Genomic DNA, 24,755 nt, shown 5'->3' with positions numbered 1-24,755 from the left:
GTCTTTCTGCTGTGCCTTTTGCAATCAGATATGTCTATCTCGTATTGGCCTCATTAGCCACCAGTGTGCTTGTAACAAATGTGGATAGAGCCCTTCCCAAATCTTCGTTCGCAAAGCCCAGCCATGACAGTAGAAAAAGAGAATTTCAGACAGGAGACACAGCATTTATTTGGTTCTTTAGTGACCATGATGATGGATAGAATGACCTGGATTAAATAAGATCACTACCTTCACTGAGATGTTGTATGTAACTGCACAGTCTGTCTGGACTTCTTTATTTTCTTAGCTCTCTCAGACGTGGTTAGGTTAAATATGACAGAGAAAATCCTGCAAAGGGCCATTACAACAGCTTCCCTTAATCAGCAACTCCTGGAATTACTGACAGGAAATTTACTTAGTCAAAATCACTGAGCAACTTCTAAAACTTGGTAAATGCAGTCTTTTAGTTTCACTAGTTACACACAATATATTTGGGCAATGTTAATAAAAGCTTTCTAGACTAGGTTTGTCTCTAAGAGCTATAGTTTCTGACCTTTTAAAAAATTTAACAATTTAAACTGTCAATCCATTTGATTTTCTGCAGAGACACTGCTAAATTTACTAAAATTAATTTTTTTCATAAGGTATATTTGAGAAAAACAAACAGAAATTATTTCTGACTCACTTTTAATGAGTGCCTTCCAGAATCCACCTTCTGACACAAATTAATTCAACTCTGAGAGTTAAATTTAAAAAGTACTGCAGAATCAACAAAGCTTAAGCACCCTCATCACATTGCAGCCTCTTCATAAACCTAGAACTGAAATTATTTCTGACAATAATTTTAATAATTATCAAGAAATACATATCACCTTAATTAATTGCCAAACTGCTGAACTGAAGCCTGTGAGATGAAATGGAATGTGTAGAATCTCTTGTCCCATCATTCTTCTTTGACTGAAGTCTATCCTTTTTTATTCCAAAGGTCTCTTGCTTAAAAGAGGGGATTTTTAAATCTGTTTTTGTCTTTAATTGATCTTTATTGACAGTAGTCATGCTATGCTTCCCATTATCAATCTATTCTTCCTGCAGGAATCCAACTGTCCTGCTGAGCATCCTCTGTAAACTAAGCTTTGAGCAATGATGCACATTATCAGCTTTGCAACCATGTTGTGAACAACTCAACACATGCTCTTTGAGATCAGCCCCTCAGAGTGGTATTTTTTGTCATTCTCTGTGCTTCAGGCTCCTGATCAGCTCTTTAGCTCCTTCTGGGTTCGTAACCTTCTCTTGTAGTTTAGGGGCTCTGACTGCTGGCACGGTTACACCTCTCCTCTAATCTCCACTTAGCTCTGCAAATATTTATTTCCTCCTTCTTGCTGTGCCACCAAGGCCACGCACTGCTACTGTTCCCATTAAGGGAAAAGATGAAGCTCAGTGTCTAATCCTTTAAGACAGTACCAAACACATGCTGCAGAACAATACATTACCAGTGGCTAAAGTAACTCTCCCTGAGGGAAGACATGAGGCTGCAGTACATTCACTGCCTCTGCCTTAGTCTATCTGCCTGAGGTCAAAGGCTGAGGACCTACATCAACATGAAGATAGCCTTTTACAAAGATCTCAGTGAAAAAAAATATTAATAGAAATAATAAACACATCAACGTACTGGACTTAGTTTGCTTTCTACAGCAGTTTCTGTAGTTGCAGGATGTTTATTTAGAATACAGAACACATATTAGACTAATTATATGAAATCAGTGAAGTTAGAAAAAAATTTGCTGAAGCATGTTATAAAGTTAGCGATTAAGATAACTTTCTGTTAGCTTCTGTTATAGAATCAAAACCAAAAATCAGTTTTGATTCCATAACTCTGGTTTATGAAGTCCCTGCATTCTCCACTCATTCCAGCTCTTAATCTGCAGTTCAATGCACTCCAACTGTGCTGAGATAATTTATTACAGGGCTGTGTTATAAATCAAAGAATAACTGAATTCATGGGCGCAGATGCCATATCATGCACAGACTGGTAGATGGATAAGTCTGAACCAAATATGTTAGAGCAGCTATCTGAGAGTCAGTCAACACAAACCCCTGTATCTCATGTTGTATAACACTGTGAATCAGCCACACAACAGAGAAAATGCGGGTATGAGACAAGGCAGGAATATCTCTGGTCCCCAAACTATGAATCATATTGGTGAGATGTTTAAAGAAAACAATAAATGGATGGGTAGTAGAGTCTTACACTAGCTCTGAGCTGAGGATAAAGCTGAGAGGAAAAGCAGTCTGCAAATCATAAAGCCAATTATCAATCTTAGAACATATTAACTGCATAATGGCTTTTCCATAGAAGGAACAACCCTGAAAATTTTATAAATCGACGTTTACTTGATTTATATAGATTAATTCATGGTGAGTATTAGTACAGCTCATGATAAACTGAATGGTTATGACTGCAAATGGTTGTAAGGTCTACTTAAAACCATGTAATAGATATTCAGCCCAGAAAGGTTTGCAGAATCTGTCTTTAACCTAATTACAATGGGTAAAAAATGCTCTTCAAATCCCCATTGGGAGACCAGGAAAGATCACGGGCGTGGTCAGGTCCCAAGCCATAAGAAGAGCTTTTCAGATGAAATTCCCAGATGTTTTCCTAGGAAATAGGCCATTCCCCAGGCTACTGAGCAAGGGAAAACCCCAAGTGATCCTTGCCAAAGATGATGTGAAACACAGCAGCAAGTGCAAAAACCAGTTACTTTGTGAAGCAGACCCATGAGGAATTTTGCACCAGTGGGATACTACACATGAGAATATTGTTCCAGATGCAGCTAAGATCGAGAAAGCCTCAAAGTTACTGCTGACTTCTGTCTTCAGCTGTGGAAAGTTACTAATTGCACTCCATTTACTATGAAATAGCAATATCTATCCTGCCAGTGAAGGAAATGCTATCAGATCAGAGTTTCAAAATCACATCAAAAAGCTTTTTAAATTACATCGGGCTTTTTTAACATCATTTTTTACATTTGATCAAGCACAGGAAAATCACCCTCATTTTTAAACATTTTGTGGGATTTCTTGCCTACAATTGGCAAATGAGTTCTGTTTTTTCTTCTTCCTCTAGTGTTGCATCTGCCTCCCACTTCTGCCTTGCCTGTATCAACCATTCTCACTGTAATTGAAGAAATAATTATATTAGTTATTAATTGATTGTCATACATATTTTCTTTCAGATTTCATTCCTTAATCATATTGGTTAAGTTTAAGTCTCTAATTTTAGCCCAAGAACATTTGAAATCTTGGCTCAATTAGTCCAGTGCCTAATCTGCCAAACCTTTTGATTCCCAACCTGTAGGGTACCATAGTGCAGGAACACAGCACTAGTGACATTTATTTCACATTTTTTCAGACTGTTCTCTCTCTAAATTAATGCTCTTCATATGACATAATTCTCTTTGACTACCTTAGATTTCAGCGTGCACAACCAAGATGAAAATCCACCTTCAAGCGTTTTCATTCAACATAGATGTGCTCTTATCACTCAAATTTATGGTTATTTCATTAGATACCAAGCCATTTACACTCACTTCATAAATATCAGCAGTCACTGACATTTGAAACCACTGATAAAATGCATTAATGACATCTGTTTTGATTCTGGAGGGCTGTGGGTAGTTTTTGTTTTCCCTTTACAAACAGCCTGCGTTCTGTAGGCTGGATGTGCTTGGTGAGTGGATCTTGGATGTCTGGAGAGCTGTCAACAGGAGAGCGGGACAAAATTAACTTGTGAGTCAAGATAAGGACATGGAGAACACTTACTGCTCTCTTACCAAGCACTATCATGGGCAAAACTGACTTGACTTGGTGAAAATTAATTTATTTCTAGTTGCTACAGGGTTCAAAGATGAGAAACAAAAATCACTTTACTTCCCCCCTGCCCCAGGTTCAGCTTCACCCCTCCATTTCTGACTCATCTCCAACCTGAATGGTGCAGAGGTGGGGAATGGGGGTGATGGTGACCCCACAACAGCTCCGTTCTTCTGCTCTTTCCACCTCCCCACCTCTTCCGCCTGCCCCACTGTGGTCTCCCCGCATGCCACAGGGGAATCTCTGCTCTGGCTCCCGTAGCACCTCCTCATCTTACCCCCTCGGTGCTGACAAGGCTTCTCCTCACACCTTTTTTTGCCCCTCATACTTCTCCTGTCTGGTGTTTTTCCCTTTTCTTAAACTCATTCCCCAGGAACCACGGTGGGGGGGTTGAGGGGCTGGGCTGTGCACGGGCACCCCAAACAACAACATTACTTTAAAAGGTATTTTTACAAGTTCTGTATATGTCACACTGCTCTAGGAAGCATTTCAAATACGAGACATAGAGGAGATATGAGCAGGAGGGGGTCGATGTACTGAAGCACTTGGCTGCTCCTGCGAGTCCTGAGCAGGAGCGAGGTCAGACAGTGAGCACTGCTCAAAATGAGAAATGGAAACACACTGCTATTTATCTCAGAAAATGCCCTAATAGCACCAAAACACAAACCAGAATTCCTCTGGCTGTCAGGAATTCCTTTGTCCCCCTGCTGGGGAAAGCTATGGTCCCATTGTCAGGGCAAATGCCATTATCAGGAGCCCTTAGACAAAGGCCTGGCTGCATTTGAAAAAAACTGAAGTAATCACACCCCATAGATACATTTTAAGAGCTTTTTACTTTTAACTAGAACCCTTTTGTCAACAAAAGGAAAATTCACTGCTTTTTGTAGCTTCAGTCTAGGAAAGGTGAAGCTGTGGTGTAGAAGGCTTGGCCTTTGTCCTGCTCTGAGAAGGGTGGCAAGAAGGAAAAAGGAAGTGCCCAGCCAGTCACCAAGGTGTGAAATCCTGGCTCTGCTTCTGCTTTCTGGGGTGATGGCATTAACTTCACTTGAAGGGAAATAAATCACGTAACAACTTTAATATTAGAACCATGAAGTCCTAGAAGAGGTTATAAGGGAGGTTCTGGAGTTCCCTTCCACAGAAGGAACAGATCAGATAAAGTTAAACATCTCTATTTGCTCTTGGTTCACTGCAGAGAGGAGTAGATCTTTTCTTGAGCTACCTCCTTCTACAATTCTAGTATTTTATTTACATGTGTTATGTCTAACCAAATATCAGGTTCTAAAATGAGAATTTTATCTTCATTCGAATGCATTTTCACCTATCCTTACTTCAGGGAAAACAGTGGGCAATAAATAAGTGTTGCTTAAGAATGGAGTTTAAGGAAAAAAGCTTCTGCTTGCTTAACTGATTTTTTTCCCTAAACTGTGTTATCAAGGATACAGTGTATGTAATAATTGAATATCTAACCATTCTAAGACAATATTCTGCTTAAATGACCATGCATTATACATAACATTCTTCTGTGTTTTGCTTAGAGGTGAAAAATAAGTCTAGAGAAAAAAACATCTTAAAAGAACAGGATGACATAATTACTACCATCTGTATGGATCTTGTAGCCTCATAAAGGACTTCACTGAAAAGATAATGATATATTATTCTAGGATTTTATTATTTAAAGACTGATTCAACTGGGCAACATCACCAGCTTTTATAGACCAGTGTTGCTCTTCAGACATTAATGGAAACATGTCTGCTCTATTCCCAAAGTGAAAGATGACTCCAAGAACCTGTAAGAGCTTTTATTTGAAGTGAATGTCAACTCTTCTATTAATTTCACAGAATTCCTTCAAAAGTTAATTCAAATTTAAATGGTTATAATACTCATTTCAGGGTTCATTAGGAAAATTTCGCAAACAGTGATACTGAAAGCTGATATTGAGTTTAAAAGTTTGTTAACACAACTTTAATAAAATTAGGGTTTGTGGTCAATTCTGGGAAGGTCCATATATTTTCTAAACTGATTCTTCCTGATGTATTTTACAAATACAAAAAGCCACTGGGTTTAAAACCCACTGGAAAAAAAATCAGTTTAGTTTTAATCATCTTTAAATAGAGCTTAATTCCTCCGAAGGTCTCAGACAGAAAGAGTCAGGAAAAGTTTTATTTCATGGCCTATGACATAGTACATGTCAAATTAGTTGTAGCCTAGCTTGCCCTTCCTATTCTTTTATCCACTTCATTCTAAACAATCATTCCAAAATTATTGCATTCTTCCATCATAAAAACAGGAAGAGAAATCAAGGAGCAGAGTTCTTAGTTCCTAACAACAAAACCACCAAAAATCCCCAATGTGCTATGATCTCCCAAATTATCACCATAAGTAAAGTTCCAAATAAAAACTCCCTTAAATGTGCTTTTCACTAGTTATTCTATATACTTTACATGTTCAGTTTACAACCATTTCTTAACCTCACAGGCTACTATGACACTACTTTCCATTCCGTATTACCATGGATATATTATAATCACAAATTATCCTGCCACATCAGTAACACCAAGTGTTCCAATTCAGCAAAATTACCTTGCCTTTAGTCTTACCTTTGAATCAGCAGTCAAGATCAGCTTGACCTTCTGGGGTAACAAAAACCCTTCTGAACCTCCACCAACCCATGACAAAATTCACTGGTATCAAGCAATAGGAAGTCTAATTTTTTGCTTCTGCAAATCTAAAACTCCTCCATGGGGTCACTGAGTTGATCACTGCAACACCTATAACAGGCAGAAGCTTTATAGTTCATTTTGTTTTCAGCACCATTATTCCTCTATTAAAGGAAAGGCTGTTTGATAGAGTAGATGATACAGTTCTGTTTGTGATATTAAAATCTTCTGATGGATTATAGGTCAGTTTTCTCTTTCTGGCTGTGGGGATGAAGGGTGGGATAATTTTGCTGCTTCAAGCACCATGAAGCATTTCACATCATCAAGCTACAGGTCTGGCCTAGGGAAAAGAAAATGGATATTTTTGAACATATTCAGCACCATTATTTTACTACCAACTATAGAGCTACATATTTCTCTCTCTCTTTTTTTTTTTTTTTTATCGTGGAATGCTAATATTTTTCAGCCACAAGCAAATGGAGGTGGTACCATTGAAAAGTCACACCTCCTGCCAGTGAGTGCAGCGAGAAAGACAAACAGTCATTAGGTCTATTTTTCCAGCTGATATTTGTAAACCCAAAGTTAGGACAAAGTTTTCTAAGATAGGAACTATTAATTGCTAAAGTACTTCAAAAAAATCCCTTAGAAGGGTGTTCTGTGCTCCCAGTGCCCCAAGGTACAGAAATGGTCACAAAGCTTACTTGGACATCCAGCCTTAACACAGCAACACCACGTGGAAGCCTTTTGTACTTTCACCAGCTTTCCGTTTAAAAGGCTCTTTTCTCACCCTACAGTCACACCACTTCTTAAGTTGATGTGGTCTGACCATACATTATCACATCTTTTGTCCTGTTTGACAGAGCTTATGGAATGCATTTATGTTTTTTTTTTTTTTCACAGTCATCATTCACTGTGACTCCTTCACTTGAATTCTGCTCTTCTTCCTGCAAAACTCATAATTCCACCTGAAATTATGTATAATCCCCAAGTTAACACACTTGAATTGCATCCTACTGAATTACTTTCTATTTCAGTTCTTCCAGTTGTTCCATTTCACCAATCTTCTTCTCAGAAAAGCTTGGAAATACATGAAATCAAATGCATGACTCCCCATTACGGTCGTTTATGTGACACAAGGTTGGGTAACCAGAAGTTAAATCTGTACTAAATTTTAGGACAACATAATCATGCAGTGGTTTGGGTTGGAAGGGACCTTAAGGATCACCCTGTTCCACCCCCTGCCCTGGGCAGGGACACCTCCCACTAGCCCAGGTTGCTCCAAGCCCCGTCCAACCTGGCCTTGGACACTTCCAGGGATCCAGGGGCAGCCACAGCTTCTCTGGGCAACCTGTGCCAGGGCCTCCCCACCCTCACAGGGAACAATTTATTCCATATATGTAACCTGAATTTCCCCTCTGTCAGCCTGTAACCATTCCCCCTTGTCCTGTCACTCCAGTTCCTGATGAACATTCCCCTCCAGCTCCCCTGTAGTCCCTTTGGATACTGGAAGGTGCTGTGAGGTCTCCACACAACCTTCTCTTCTGTCTCAGTTTCTGTTTATCTCAAGTCTTTACGTCTCTTGCCCAACAGGGCTTGGATGATGATCGAGGTCACAATCAAATCTAATTACAAATTCCTGATGGACCAGAAATTGTTTTTTATTCACAACTTAAAAAATGACAGAGCAACACGAGAAATTTGAAGCCTGAAGGGAGTTTTTGGAAGAACGGTATCGTCAACCCGAAATATATGTCCAAAGTGAAAGTGCCACCTCTGCCCTAATTATAACATTATTACTTTGATGCTACACTTGGCTGGGTCGTGGCACAAAGCTATGTTTCAAGCCTTGGGAGCAGCAGTGCCAGACTCAGGGCGATTTTGCACCTGAAATGCACGGAGGTTTTATGACTTTAGTTTAGCATTCTGTACTTGAACAAAAATTAAAAGGTCATCTCTTCAACTTCTTTGGGAAAAGACTGATCACAGCATGGCTTGGGGAAATCTGGAAGAAAATAGGAGCAACTTAATGTTGGCAAGTTCATTTATCTTTTGGTAAATTCTATGAAAATGTGTCAATAAAGGGGATTGCTCATTGAAAGAAAGTCCACGTTTTTGTTTTTCAGCCAGAATGAATTTGGTTCATACTCAGTGACAGTAAAGAATTTAAATGCCACCTGAGATGTCCAATTTTAGCTGTGAAAAATACAGTCAGATCACTTAGGAATCTGAAAACAGCATTTCTTCCTTGGTATTTGGAAAGAAAGTGATGTACCCTTGCCAAGTTCATCGCAAAAACCAAGTTATACCAGTGTTACGACTGACATCAGTGACAGATTCAATCATAATGCTGAATGATTTTGTGATTTGAAATTACTTGATTAACTCCTGTTCACATTTACATTGCATTTGCTCCGTAGCACAAAGTATCATTATTCCAGTCAAGTAAGAAGAATGTTGTTTCTTAAAATTCAAAACAAAAGCATTTGCTAAACAATTAGCTGGATGTGTTCCCAATAAGATTATGACCATGATTTTTAGTTGTTTATCACTGATAAACTGAAGAAAAAAACCCCATAAACAATAAATTAAAATAATTTGAATTAACACTATATGCTCCTAGGTTACGGTAATAGCTTTTTAGCTGTAGGACTACCTGTAAAATATCTGTAAATCTTTAAAAAAATTCTTTAGTGAGCCTTAAAAATCTTTAAAATGCCCCTATTTGGCATTTGGCATTTTTCTTTTCTCATTTCTGATACACATGAGGTTTGTTCCCAAAATGAAGGCCTGTTACGAAGAACATAAATGCTAAGCAGACTTGGAACAATTTAAAAAGAGCCTGTATTGCTGAAGAAAAAGAAATATCCCTTCCATTGGCAAGTTAGACTTTCTGAAGAAACTAGATTATTGAGCTGTCTGAGTAGCAGAAAGGAAGATGGATGACTCTTCCTGAATTAGATGCTTGAGCCTTACTTCTGCTCAAAAGAGAATATAATCAATTTGGGAAAGAGTTGCCTCTAACACTGGGAATGCTTTATCATAAATAGTAGATTGCATTTGAACTTTACTTGAGTGTTTTAAAGGTATTATTACAGCTTAACCTTCAAAATGAATAACAGTTTATTTGTGCAGTTACTCACTGAAATAGGTTGAGATACTCAGTTTAAAAAATATTCTACCCTGTCCTTTATGCCCTACTTCTTCTATTTATTATTAGCTGGGTTTATTACTCATCTTATTTGTTCCTCTTTAGGTTCAGAGACAGCAGACTGATCACCTTGCATTGGCACCTGAAGGGCATGGAGGCAAACATGAGCTCAGACCATCCTCTCCAGGTAAGAAGCTACAGGTGGACTCCCAAGGAAGCACTTGGTGTAGCTTCTGACCTCACCCTGTTCATACAGAACCTTCCAGAAAGAAGTGTGGTACTCCAGAGAGAGTCTTTAAAGCCCCTGAAAGGGGCTCTGCACTGCAATGGCATCATTAATTCTGACTGTCCAGGTGACGAGTCCTGAAGACTCAGAACCACTTCCACTCTTTCTAAATGAAATTAATTAAGATCTGTCACTAATCCTTTTCAGCAAGGAAACCTATATCCAGGATACCAGATGCCAAAGGGGAAGCTCCAACAATGAAGTTACAAATCTACCCAGAACACACTATTTGTAATTCTTTTTTCCCTTATTTCAGCTAAGGTGTAACACCGGCCAGAAGGTGAGACACAGGAACCACAGGTAGTGTTGTTACTCCTGCAGTGTGTTCTGGGAGAACTGACACTGTTTTACAAGCACCCAATCTGAAAAATCCTATGCAATTTATAACCAGTATTCATAGAGAAATGCATCTTTAATACTGTTGAGGGGTTTTTTTAGTAGAAGAAAAGTTATCTAGTAATTTAATTGCCAAAAATCAAAATCCATCTGTATTTTCATGCCATTTAAGTGGCTCTATGAATAATCCAGCTATCATACAGGCCCTGGATTCAACTCATATACAGTCTACATATTATTTGCTAACAACACTGAGTATTGGAAATAAATTTGGATGCTCACTTCCTTTTGAACTTGACACATATGTATGTACCAGCTTCCAAAGTTGTGCCACAGTTCTTTGTTTCAGAAACAGACATCTCAATCAGAAGCACCAACTTTCTTACAGAATAACAAATATTAAGTTAATAAAAATTACTATTTTTAAAAATATTTTTCTATTATATTTAAATATCTCCTGCTCAGTACAAGGAATAATTAAATTATTTTAAGTACAGTTATGTTTAATACCTATGAAACTAGCATTGGTGTAAAACCATATAAATGACAGGAAAAGTCATGCAGGAGAAAAATGAAGAGCAAAGTCAATCCAGACAAGCTTTCAAGGACTGTTTTTGTTCACTAAATGTTCTACAATACTTCATTAAATGAATTTCTGAATGATGAATTTCTGTAATAGTAAAATATGGTGGAATTTCTACGGCTGCTAAAATTTAGAGTGCTATTTTTTATTTAAAATATAATCAATTTGCACTGCAATGCCATGCAGAAATAATGCTTTAATTTACTTGCAGACATGATCCCTTAGAATTCAAATGAAGGAGACAAACAAAAATCCAGTTTTGGGGGATTTATGTAACAGACAAAGATGAAGCACAACCCCCCAGGCTGAGCCCACCCTGTGAGCACCATGCTCCTCAAACTCCCTTTGGCTTCACCCACAGCTCCTCTAAGGAGGGTCCCCAGTGCTCTGCTGCCCTTTAGTTCCAGTTAAGCTACATTTCACTGTAAATGACTGTTGTGAGATGGATGTTCTTGGGAGAAACAAGTGAGATTGCCCAGATGAGGCAATTCTAGCGTGCACCACCCACCACTTTAACAATGGATTCATAGATAATCAGGAGATGAGGGTCTAGAATCTGGTGAGGGGCAGCTCAGGGAGCTGGGGGGGCTCAGCCTGAAGAAAAGGAGGCTCAGGAGGGACCTTCTGGCTCTGCAACTCCCTGACAGGAGTGAGGAGCCGGCGAGGATCGGGCTGTGCTCCCAGGGAACAAGTGATAGAACAATAGGAAACAGCCTCAAGTTGTGCCAGGGTAGGCTCAGGATGGACCTGAGGAGGAATTTCTTGCTGGAAAGGGTGGTCAGGCCTTGGCAGGGGCTGCTCAGGGAGGTGGTGGAGTCCCCATCCCTGGAGGGATTGAAAATGTGGCACCTGAGGACATGGGTCAGTGCTCGGGTAACAGTTGGACTCAATGATCTTAGAGAGCTTTTCCAAGCTAAGTGTTTCTGTGGTTATGATTTAAGCATCCTCTCGTATAAAGTTACAGGCACATTGAAATGAAATGTTTGGGTGACTCGAAACTGTCAATCTAAGTGTACTGCACATATTCTTCAAGGTTTGGGTGAAAAAAACCATAAGAACATATTATACATTTATGTTTTAGCACAGGAAAAAGCCTGATTTGTTGGAATTCTGGGACTTGCCATCCCAATATATTCACAAAATCCATGGTCTTCTTACCATAGCCTTTCACTTTAATGCAGAGCTCCCCCTGGCTTCAGGAGAAACAGCATTTGCATATTTTGCTGATTTTTCACATTCACAAATTCCATCCTCAAGCACTTCATAGGTTTTTTTAAAAAAGAAAGCAATACAGCATGAGAAATACGAGAGTACAGGAAGGGGAGACATTCATTGAACAGAGGTTTTTTTGTTCTTTTTTTCCCCTCACTTCACTGTAGACCTTTCAAAGGTTCTTGGAAATGTTTCATGTGTCTCTTCCTTTGAACATATTCTCCTAAATTTCATTTAAATGTGCAGCCACCAAATAAGAGTTGTTCAGGCAGCGATGCAGAAGGATACATCAGGGACTGCTTTCCCAATATTTCCCTGCATGAACAAGTAGGCAAGAGGAGAATGGAAAATAGCAGGAATAGTAGGAACAACATTCCATGACTTGCTTCCAGCTAGCCTGACTTGCTGGCAGGCATGAAAGCTCCTACCTCTGCAGGACACTGTGATCTCTGGGCTACTGCACAGAATTGCCACAGGCTTAGGCAGGATCATCCATTTTAAAATAGTTTTATGGCCAAAGTGTTTTGAGCCTTTTTTTAGTTTTTTTTATTATTATTATTATTATTTTGTTAAAATTGTCAACCATAAAAGATAGCTGAGCACAATAAAAACCAATCACATAAGGATAAGCTCACAGGCTCTGTGAGGAAAAACTATCTTACAGCATGCCTACTTTGATAAGCTTTTTCCTACACGCTTGCAAGGCTGGCTAGACTAACCTAGTCCTTCTAGAGAACCCCTGGGAGACAGATGGAGGGCCAGGAGAATGTAAACAGCACACACAGAACCAAAACCTCTTTAAAAATGGAAAGCTGCATGAAAACCTGCACGCAGGGGTTCATTGTCCACAGATCCATATCTAAGTGGAGAGGACTATAGCAGACTTCTGCAGGACCCAGCCTACGGCCACCACTATTCCATACTGGATGTTAATTCCTTGCATGACAGCTTTTAGCAAATAGGCTGCAAGAAGGCAGAATTTTATATCTCTGTGGATAGGCAGCTGCTCCTGGCTTCACCATCCAGCTGAGGAATATCTAGCTAGGGTGCAGGTTCTGGGGAATTTCTGGGGGCCACAAAAATGGGACTGCCTAAGCCTACAGACCAGCAAAACGATTTTCAAATATATGAAAGGTCACTATAAAGAAGAGAGAAATAATCTGTTCTGCCTACTTGTAGCTGATAGAAGAGGTCATGGATTGAAATTACAGTAAGGAAGGTTCAAACTGGACTTTAACATAAGGTCCATGGGGAAAGCTTTAATGACAGACCAGAGAAAGAGCTGTCAAGACTATTTTGAGAAGCTGCCTTCCTTGTCCTTCCCCATCCTGCAGCTCTGAACTAAAGAGCAAGGTTAAGCTATGATAAATGGTATCACCACCTCAGTGCTGTTAATGTGAATTTGAGAGGTGTACACATGAAAAATAATGTAATCTGGTTGCAGTATAGTACTCTAACATAGAATATGTATGTTCCAAAATGTATTTTTGAAACAATAATGAAAAATATCATGATAAGAAATTAAAGTGGATAAAACTAGGAGGCTGGAAAGTGATGAGAATGTTACCAATATGAAAAAACCTTTTTGGTACCTAAGTATTTGGATCCAGACAAACTATGTCTTAATTCTATTCTGTTTTGAAAGATTGACACTTTGATTTTTTAAACATTTTTCCAATGCTAGACGATCTTTCTGTTTTCCCAAATCATAACAGTGTCTCTTGAGAGGAGCTTTTACCTCACTCCTGAAAGTGATAAACTTTATGGTGTTCTTAAGAACAATGCTTTCTTTGGGGTGAAAATTAATCCTCCTCTGCTGCTGATCAGACTGGTGCATCACACAACTGCAAGGCAGTGCTGAAGCTGTTCTTACAGACACTGTGCTCAAACCTGGCCTCTGAAGGGCCAAGGTGAGAACAACTGGCTGAAGAGAATTCTCTGAAAGTATCAGAAGCAAAAAAGACTTTCTCACACCTTTTTGAAAAACAGCAGGGATAACCCAAGAGATAATTAGGGAATACCTGTAATCCATTCTTTCAAGAGGACAGCCTGAAGCTGGGGAGCTGCAGAGCCCATTCACACCACTGCTCTCAGAGACACAAAGTCTGGCCCTTTCCACATTTCATAAGAATATTTCAAGTGAGCCACACTGCGAGTGTGGGCTGGTTGGAGTGGAAACGGAGGTGGGAACATTCATCATCTCACCAGTGTTACAGTGTGGTAGCTGGGAAAGAAAAAGGGGAAACCAGACGTCCCTGAAAATCCTGCTGTGGCTGTATAACTGTGTGACATTATTAGAAAAATGCCTAAAATGAGTTATGGAACTAATTAAAGAAATATAAAAGCCATGGATAAAAAGTTCCTTGTTAAGTATAATTGATAGTACAAATCTAATTTGAAAGGTTAACAAGCTCTTGAAAATTGTTGAATCAAGTACAGACTGATGTTTTTAATATAATTATATGCAGCTAGCAGATGGTATAGTCCTTTTTATTATATTGCTGGCTATTAGATTTTCATTTTTAAAGGAAATAACTGAATTATACTAAAGATATGTATGGTTATTTTCAAAGATTTTTCCATTTTCTAATATCTGTATATACCGATTAAACACATAATATTTACCATTTATAAAAATCTGAAAGATAAGATTTAAACAAGAATTTGGAGTATTTCACTACCCTCATATAAAAAACTTTATTTCGGATTTTAATTAAAAGCTTGATTGCCTTAATGAATGACATAATTTTAGATATGTAAATATATTTTCAGACCAATTGAGGATTAGAAGTACTTTAGGGAAACAAAGCAGCAGAAAAAAACCCTACTCTTAATTCAATAATTCTAGTTCCAACAAGCCACTGAGCAATTAAATTTAATATGCCAGATGATACATGAGATCCACCAATTCAGAAAGATGAGGAGAGAGGTAATGACTTCATTCTTGCACCCTCCAGTCTGCCAGTCTGTTTCTGAGAGCTGCTTTATCCGTGTTCTGAAATTCTCTGAATTAAATGTCACTACCTACCTTAGTGTTTCTAAAACAAAATCTTCATATAAGACTCAGACTTCTGGCTCCCACTGTGCTACTTCTACACATTCTGCAGACTTCTTATACATCAAACCAAAATTTTGGAGAGTTCAGGATTCACAGGTGGAGTCTTAGAGTAACAAGATATTTTTCTCATTACGGTTGATGAGGTTGCAGGATCTGAGGGCAACAACAAGGAAGCCAGAGAGGGACTGTTCATCAGGAGCTGTAGTGACAGGAAAAGGGGGAATGGGTTTGAACCGAAAGAGGGGAAATTTAGGTTAGATATACAGAAGAAATTGTTCCCTGTGAGGGTGGGGAGGCCCTGGCACAGGTTGCCCAGAGAAGGTGTGGCTGCCCCTGGATCCCTGGAAGTGTCCAAGAGCAGGTTGGATGGGGCTTGGAGCAACCTGGGATAGAGGAAGGTGTCGCTGCCCATGGCAGTGGGTGGGACTGGCTGAGCTTTAAGGACCCTTCCAACCCAAACCATTCTGTGATTCTGTGATTTATTAAGAAGGAGAGTGCTCTAATTTATTCTTACAAGTATCAGACAAAATGGATTTAGTCCAAACTGAATTTGGAATTTACAGTAAAGAGTATTGATCATAGACTCATAAGATGGTTTGGGTTCAAAGTGACCTTAAATCTCACCTCATTTAGTTCCATCCCCTGCCATGGTCCTCTAGACCAGGTTGCTCAAGTCCTTACAAAGTTAGGAAGTAGGACAGGAATTACATCCTTTGTATTAGTGTTCATCTTATCTAAATGTAGCAATAAAAAAGCATCTACTTCTTAGGGCTCCTGAATAATTATGGGGATGAACTACCAGACACCTGCCATGGCCCTTCAGAGGAGCCTATTCACGAGAAATAGCAGAAGTTCAAATGGCTCCTGAAGACAATGCATTTAAAACAGTTAAATTAGATGGAGTAAGGAGGATACTATACTAACTTAAGAGCAGCCTCACTAAGTTAGAGCAATTGTGCCCATATTCCCCAAACTCATCAACATCAGTTGCCTTGGGAAAGGAACAGAAAGCAACAATCCCCAAATACCTTCCAGCTGTGCTTTCATTTCAAATTCTGCAGGCTAATGCTCATCACTAACAATAACCCAAAGCTCTGCTGGCATGGCATGTGAAGAACCCAGGGATGGCTGTCAGCAAGGCCATAAAAATAGATAGCCTGAGCTTGATGGCTCTGGAAATAATCACGCTGCACCACTGCTTTCAGCTGGTGTAGGAAATGAAGGATGGGAAAAGCTCCTTCATGAGCTAAGAGTAAATAACTGACCCAGACAAGTTCAGACATCCTGCAGTCTCAACTTAATGAATTCACTGGACCCTTGACTAGATTAAAATAAATAAAACATTACACTTTCTCACTTGCAACTCGCCTCAAAATAGTCACAAAAGAACTATCAGGTCACTTGAAGGAAACTAAAAGTCAGCTAAAACTTCATGGGTGTTAACCAACTGGCTACAATTGAAAAGCTGTAACATCAGTGGATTCAATTGTGCTATTTCCCACTCCTGTAGACACTGTCAAAGGATTGGATTAATGCCAGCCTTTCTGTCCTTCTTACAGTCTTTGTCACAACAATGAGGCATTGCAGTTTTATAGACTTGTATGTTCTCTCAAAGATAACAGTAAACAATATTCTTTTGACATTTTCAATGTTCTATAATTTTACTGAATGGTTCTTCTTATTCCTCCTTTTATATTCTCAAAACTGATGAAAAAATAAAATACAGAATTGTTAAGAGGTTAAAGTAGTGAGCCTGACTACTGTCTCTTACACAGCAGACAGGGCATAAAGATTTTTGTTTCACTTTAGATCGTTCTTGTCACAGCTTTCTTGTGAAGTAACATCACACTACACAACAAGCTCCCACAGGAACTGCAGATCATATCAAGCATCACCACTTCCCAACTTAAATAGTAGGTTCATTTGAGTCAATTCCATGCCCTTTAACAAATGCTCAGCAAGCCACACGTGCTTCTGTCTCTTTGTGTTCAGATATGTGTAGGTTGGGCTCAAGATAAATCCCAAATAAACTACTCTGCTACAAACACTCCTCCTCCTGCAGAGATGATGAAAGAGCCAATATGTGACAGATGTTTGTCACGCTGCTTACTACACCACTGGAAGGAATGTGAGCCTGCAGTAACAGGGGGAGCGTCGGGAACTACGCTGCAGAGCACTAGTGGTGTCCTAAAATGAACTGGAGATGAAATAACACAGTAAGTTCTCAGTGGGAAAAGCAAAATGTAGTGCAGTTATCCTCAGGTGCCAAATCCTTGAACAGACTCTCCAACCGACCTACCATGTGGTTCCTCTGTGATTTCAAACTGGAGGAAACATGGTCACAGGGAAAAGACGAGTGGGGCAAGGTAAAGTGCAGGCAGACTGAAGAAAAAGAACAGAGAGCACCACACCACTGACTGTAGAATCATTTCCTGGACTGCAAACACTTCACCTGCAGTTTCTTTTCTGTCTTGTGCAATATGCCTGCTTACACAGGGTTTGTGAACGGTGAAAGCACATTAGTGACCAGAGGAAAGGAAATTACATCACTAAAGTTTTACTGGTATTCAAATTAGATCTTTAAGTCAATCTTTGTTTTAATTTTTTCCCATAAATGTGAACATTTTAGGTGTTTTATGTCAGCTACAGCTCCACAGACTCGAATACAAGTCCACACTCTGAACATGTGAAGACATGAACCTTGGGAAGGAGTGGAGAAGATGTGAATGAGGAGAAAGTCACCTTTCAACACTGCAGAGTCTTGCTTTGGCTGGTTCCTTGTTTGGAAGTTGTCCTGACCTTTGATCACCTTCATCTGCCTCCTCATACCTTTGGGATATTCTCACTGGAACCTGGGGGATCCAGACCATGTCCTCTTCTTATTCACCTTACAGGAGCAATCTCTTGCAACCAGTGGCAGAGAGATATTTCTTTCTGCTTAAGGTCTTGAAAATTCTGGATGCGCCAAGATTTCAGGTTTCTGGCAGTTGATGCTGAGCCTAAGGTAACATAAAAAGGAACCCAACAAAGGATTCTGCATAGTGGCTTGCATCTTCCAATCTCATTCCTGCTGCTGGTTGGGAAGCCACAATGTCCTCAGCAGCAATAAGCTCCTCCACAGTAATAAGCTTTGGGGCCTGGGCTAAGAACAGAAGCTTCTCTCTCAAGTACTCAATCCAACAAAGTATTTGAGCACATGCATAACATTTAAGGGTAGAATATTAAATACTTTGCTGAATCATCATCTAAAATGGTGTAATTTAATAACAAGCAAACTAAGTCAGAGTGCTCAGAAACACTTCTTCTGTGAAACCCTACTTTGAGACCTAGCTATAAAAAACCCCAAGCCTTACAAACAGCTGAAAAATAGCTACAAGTTGTTACCAGAGGGGGTTATTTCTTTTTTGAGTGTTTGATGCCTTCTCATTCCTTTGATGTTCTCACAAACACTGAATTTTACAGGGCAATACAAATAAATGTAGATAGAACTCCTTTAAATAAATACACAGACTAATATTAAGTAGCTTTTTAAATGCTGTCCCATCAAATTGACTTTAGAAGAGAAGAGCATATATATTCCTGTGTGAAATGCTGCCTGAGGATGCTTTCAGAAGAAAGGATCAGAGGAGTCTGCATGTTGCTCAAGGCAAAATACGTCACATATAAAAGACCATGGAAGACAGGAAGTAATTCAAGAATTAGAAACACCTTTTGACCAAGAAAAACTGAAGGGCACATAGGATCTCATGGACAGAAAAAGGATACAGGTGATTTTCAGTGAAACTGTTCTGGTCCCTAGGGAAGGACAAACTGGCTTCGAGCTACCACAGACCAACAGGCAACTCTCAGCTGCTTCTGCAAGGAACCTTCCGAGATGTCCAGGAAGGAAAGAGGACTCCAGCTGGCAGGCTCTGCACAACAGCCCATCTCTCATCCATCTGAAATCAAAGCAGGCAGAATGGAAAAGAAGGGCATTAATCTATAAATTATGTGGGTGATTTTTTTTTATTCTTTTTAAAGGAAGAAGAGACTCTTGTAATGCAAGAATATACAGAACATGAACACCAAAGGATAAGGGAAAAGAGAGAGAAAGCATTAATAGAGATCAAAGTAAAAGGGGGATGGACAATAAGATTACTCTGGGGTATAGACTTGATTTAGTTAATGCATTGGGCAAGGCTGGAGAAATATATAATTTTTGTAAAGCAACACAATACACTGCAGGAACAGAACAGAGGAACTAGAAACAATGGAGAAAGAGATAACAGGGAGATAATGGCTATCATGGGGGGTGTGCAAGGACAGGAGGAAAGAGCAGAAATAGAGGTGGTGGTGAGCTGTAACATTTCAGAATCACAGAATCATTAAGGTTGGAAAAGATCTCCAAGGTCACCGAGTCCCCCCTGTGCCCGATGCCCACCTTGTCCCCCAGCCCAGAGCACTGAGTGCCACGGCCAGGCCTTCCTGGGACACCTCCAGGGATGGGGAGTCCACCTCTGCCCTGGGCAGCTGTGCCAAAGCTTTACAACCCTTGCTGTGAAAACTCTTTTTTCCTCCTGGCCAACCTGAGCCTCCCCTGGCACAGCTGGAGGCCGTTCCCTCTCCTCCTGTCCCTTGTTCCCTGGCAGCAGAGCCCGACCCCCCCCGGCTCCCCTCTCCTGTCAGGGACTTGCAGAGCCAGAAGGTCCCCCCTGAGCCTCCTTTTCTCCAGGCTGAGCCCCCCCAGCTCCCTCAGCTGTTCCTCATGGGACTTGAGCTTCCAGACCCTTCCCCAGCTCTGTTCCCTCCTCTGGCCCTTCTCTCTCTTTAGGGCTATTACTGGGTAAACTGTGAAGTAATAAATATGAAAACAGACAGAACAAAGCAGGCTGGAGAGAGGCCCTCTCCTAGGAGAGACCACTCTTAATCTGAGGGGGTACAAGCAGAGGTCACTGCTGTTACTCAGGAGACACATTCCCAAACAGCCAGAGCCCGGTGCCCTGATGCTGTGTTGCTCCTGGTGCCTGTTGTTTTCCCAAGTGGGTAATACAGTATACTGCAGACATACTGCTCAGGGAAAGGAGTAGCTATTGCTCTTGTAAGGTCTGACTGCAAACCAGCAGTGGGCTCTTGCATTGCTATACAAGGCAGTACCTTTCCTGGTTTATGCTCAGAAATCAGTCCATGACAACAGTAGGGTCTGGTCATTTCCTGGGTTAGTGGTAGGGCCTCACAGGTTTTGACATAACAAAATATATATTTCACAATGTACGTACACACCAAAACACTACACACAATACATACACACAGTGTATGTTAAGCCAATAATAATGAATACTATCATTTACGTTTTCAGTTACTCATCACCCAACATTATTCTTATTAGAATAGCCAATAAGATCAAGAGTTGGTTCTGCTTCCAAATTAAAGAATATAAAAAACTAGACTGTAAACAAACATTTTCAATTAAAAAATAGAACAACAACAACAACAAACCCTCCACAACAAAAACCCTGAAAAATTAAGAGCACTAGTATCTGAAATGAACAGAAGAGCCTTGGGACATAAATGAACTCAGAAACTCAAAATCATCTAAAACTTTTTCTGAAGAAAAGGAAAGAACTTCTTCAGAATGCTTCCAGCCCTAACGGGGTGATAATCACCCCTAAAGAGATATTAGCTACACACTAGTAGGAAAATAAGAAGCACAAGAAAGGTACATTTTAGAGATAAAAAGTGTAAGAATAATTTGAGAATGGCCCCAAATCAAATGTTTTCTACATAGTAAAAAGTGTCTTCACTTCTATAAATAGAACATAAAAAGAAGAGAAATGTTAAGATTCTGTAAGAATGGATTTAAGATTATTTGTAAGGAATTTATTTTAGAATGAATACTTTTCTTCGGCTTTCAGTAAGGGAAAAAGTGAAGAGTCTAAGGCAAAAACCACACAGTCTAATGGGAATAAAGTACTGAAATGGAGGCTGCCACTGTCAAAAAACCCACACAGATCAAAGGATTTAATGTGTTTACACTGTGAGGACCAGAGTCTCCATTCCAGAATACATGAAAGCATCGAGAGATGAAGTGCAAGTGAAATAGGAGAGGCCTCTATCAAATGGAGGTGAGGCACTGCCTGACCAAAAAGGAGCTGAAATCATACTTATACTTCAGAGAGAGGGCAAAAGGTGAGCCAAATAACAGCAGATCCGTTAGTTTTACCTCAATGACACTCAAGGCTCTTGAACACGTTCTGTAGGGAAGCGTAATGGAAAGCAGGGATGCAAACGGAGCGGGAGATGTGGCTGTACCAGCTGCCCCAGCCTGCCGTGTGTGGCAGTTCTGCTTTGCTTCTCTGGCACAGGAAATGGGACAAGCCCACTCACTGGGGCTTCTGTGAGGTAATACCTAAACCCAGGAACATGGAGATTAGGTCAAACATGTAAGGAACTGGCCAAGAGAAGAGAGGGAGGAAGGGAGAGTAATATAAAATGCGAAGTCAGGCATTTGTTGACTAATTACAGAAACTTGTGTGAAATGCTAGGAGTGTGGCACCTGGGAATGACAAGAAAACAGAGCACAGTGTTGAGACCTTCTCTAGAACAGCTGCAAAGCTGCTCCCCAGATCTCAGTCAGGACTGGACCCAGAGAAGGCAGGAGGGTGATTAGAGCCTGTCCCCTAAGAAGAGATGAAAAAAAGACTAGAAGTATTTCTTGTTTAGCCCAGCAAAATGCCAGCTGCAAACAAATACATCTGTGTTCAATGCACACAGTGGGAAGGTGAAAGAAGTCCAAAGCATAGTGCTGGCAAAGGATAAATGGGTAAACTGGCATGAGACAAGGCTTGCAAGGACAGGTGAACCCCTCCAGCCCTGTGTTTTCTGTTCATAAGCATTTCACAGCAATAATTTGATCATAAATGCCTCTCACGCTGTTGAGTACACTGAAATTTGTCTTGCACTGAAGACACTGTGTGTCAGTTTGGTAACCAGAACATATATTACACTCTAATAATATGTTTCTACTTACTTAGGGGGGGAGGATGTGCGTCTTTTATCTCTGTATAATCAGAGGGAGCAAAAAATCCCTCTCAGCAGACAAACTCAATAACAGGCATAAGAACAAAGGATAATTCAGCTCAGAAAGGACTTCAAGGTTTCAAGTCCACCCTCCTGCTCAAGGCAGGGTCAGCTGCATGAGGTTCAATGCTGGCGCTCACGGCTTCACCCTCCCTGGACTTGAAAAGCTCCAAGAGTGGAGTACCTCCCTTATCAACCTGTTCCACTGATTAAAGATTTGATAGGAATAAGCTATTTCCCCACATCCAGGTGGAAAAAAACCAACCCCATCCCACGTCCTCCAAAACACAACCAAACAATGAAAGTGAAGTTAGCAGAAAAAGATTATAGGTAATAACGTAACAGTTGCCTTAGCTCAGACTTCTCTCTTTTATGAAGTACTCAGTTAAATACAGAATAGTCCTAAACCCTCTGAGAAGAGTTCAGGTAAAGCATAATGTTTAATTCTAGCCACCACTTTCAAATCTAAGTGTGAACAGAGCTGGAAAGAGCAGCCATCTAAATTGTCTCTTCAGATCCTTTCTTAACCCTGTGATTCAACCACTGAGCGCACAAAGCACAAAACAAGCAGCTCTGGAGTGTTTGCCACAGTTTGCCTCCTTGTTTGTACTGTGGTAAGGAACAGACACCATGTGCCTCAGGAGACAGTGAGAAATGATTTGTTACACTGAGTAGAGCTCCTCACTTTGTTAGATCCTGGACACCTGTTTGGGAATCGTCAAACATCAACTCTGTCCTTTAATTGCCCCGCACACCCTCTGTCCCACTTTCCTTCCAGAAACCTCAAGGACAGTCCCCATTTCAAGATGCTCAAATATCTGAAGGCAATAGAGAATGAGATATGGGTTGTGGGAAGGAGAGCAGGAGCAGGATGTAAGTTAATCCAATTCACTGTAGGCAGCGTGACAGAAATGGGTCTTTAAGATGGACATCAGTGTGCACAGTCCTTGGAGGAAAGTTCCAGGAGGTTATACCACACTTGAGAGCCAGCAGAGAGGTGCAGCAAATGAACTGACATTACCTTCCCCTTGTGGGTTTTCTGTAGAACAAATTTAATCTGACCCAGTACAGGAATACTTTAACTAAACTACAGATTTATGCAAAGGGAGAAAAGCAGAGATATTTTTATCTTAGCTTGGAAACGTATACTGAAAACAAAACCATCTAGTGCCTGCTCTGTATGGACTGCAAAGCTCAACACAGCCAGCGATCAGTGTGGGTGCATGTCAGTGTTCACAAGCTCATTTAAATGTTCATAAGTGAGTTAACAGGCCTATATCTCCAAAAGGAAAAATACCCTACCAGTATCAACTAAATATTTGTTGATAATTTAAATATCTTTCTTGATTTTCATTAACTAATCACTGATAAAAAGTTGTAAAACATCTTTGCAATCTTTCCAAATATAAATCTTTTAAAAGATACTACAGATCTGTTGAATTTCTCAGATACCTATAATTTTGGCAGATTGATGTAATGAAGAAATACGAATTTCATAGAAAATTCTTTTTTCCTTTACAGGAACAAACATCCTAAACTATTTCACAGTGTTTGAAGTGTGTCCTGAAAAACAACAGAATCACTTCATTTCCATGAAAGAATGCAGGCCCAACCCCATTTGAAGGCAATCATTTCTGTTTGTGGCATGTATCTTAAGCAAACATACCATTATGGCCAGAAATACTTCAAGACAATTAAATTAAGTTTAACCTATGAACACTGCTGTTCATTCTTCTTGCATTAGTATAGTAATCCCACAGAAACAGGTCAACATATTTTAGCTTTAATGGAGCACCCCATAGATATTCATTGACCCTAAAAACATTTATCTGGTGACTACTTTAGTTAATTGTATTACTTTATTTTCCTGTTCATCCCATTGGTGCTTTAAAGGAGCCACTGCTTTTGTTTATCTTTGATTCAGCTTTTTGTTTGTTTAATTACCTCATCTGAAATTCTGCTTTGTAAATCAATCTCTTCTTTCAAGTGCTGATTAAGAGCAAACACTCAAACAAGCCTAGACACAAACAACAGAAGTTTCCCATCCTGGTGCCCAGAAGCTACACACACTTTTACCTCTGAGTGATTTTGGATATTTTCAGATATTGAACACATTACTAGTTTGAACAGGTGTGGACTTTGTCTGGAGGAACATTTTCTCCAAAGACTAAAGGATACCTTCCAGGGATGGTGACTAACATACTGAGGGCCTTGGAGCTTTTGAAAGGCAGAACCTGGAACCACAACTCTTGCAATAGCACTTTTTCTCTCAAAAAAAAAAAAATGTTTATGAAACCTTAATTGCTGGTGACACCAACAGGGCTGACTGGAAGTGTCCACCACAATCCTAAAATGCATGTGCATTGTTGGAGGGCACCAGCAATTTCCTCCCTTTCATTATTCAGCAGCAATTTCCTGCATTGCTTTTGACCAGTTGCTCTTATCCAGTTACTAATTTATATAAGTGGAGCTAACAGAATTGCAAATGTTGGACAAAATTTGTTTCAGGCCAGTAAGGCTTGAAGTTCTTAAAATTCTCCAACTCTCTAACCCTTAAGATTCTATAATTATT

The 24,755-nt window shown here is 39.9% G+C and overlaps 1 long non-coding RNA gene across 1 annotated transcript in view; it reads right to left on the bottom strand.

Moving 5' to 3' along the window:
• Positions 1-2,838: 2,838 nt before the first annotated feature.
• The window catches only part of LOC113996417, a 43,577-nt gene continuing 21,660 nt past the window's right edge, over positions 2,839-24,755 (bottom strand). Inside the window, exons 3-5 of the long non-coding RNA XR_003543765.2 lie at positions 17,870-19,065; positions 6,445-6,844; positions 2,839-3,151 (exon numbers count right to left, since the gene is read on the bottom strand). This is a non-coding gene — a long non-coding RNA (uncharacterized LOC113996417). The remainder of the gene's footprint in view (positions 3,152-6,444; positions 6,845-17,869; positions 19,066-24,755) is intronic.

Source organism: Pipra filicauda, unplaced genomic scaffold, assembly GCF_003945595.2.
Source record: "Pipra filicauda isolate LSUMZ 115617 unplaced genomic scaffold, ASM394559v2 scaffold371_size1224239_pilon, whole genome shotgun sequence".
NCBI classification, from domain to species: Eukaryota; Metazoa; Chordata; class Aves; order Passeriformes; family Pipridae; genus Pipra; species Pipra filicauda.
The sequence above is the reverse complement of the archived record's forward strand: the minus strand, read 5'-3'. Positions and strand labels throughout refer to the sequence as shown.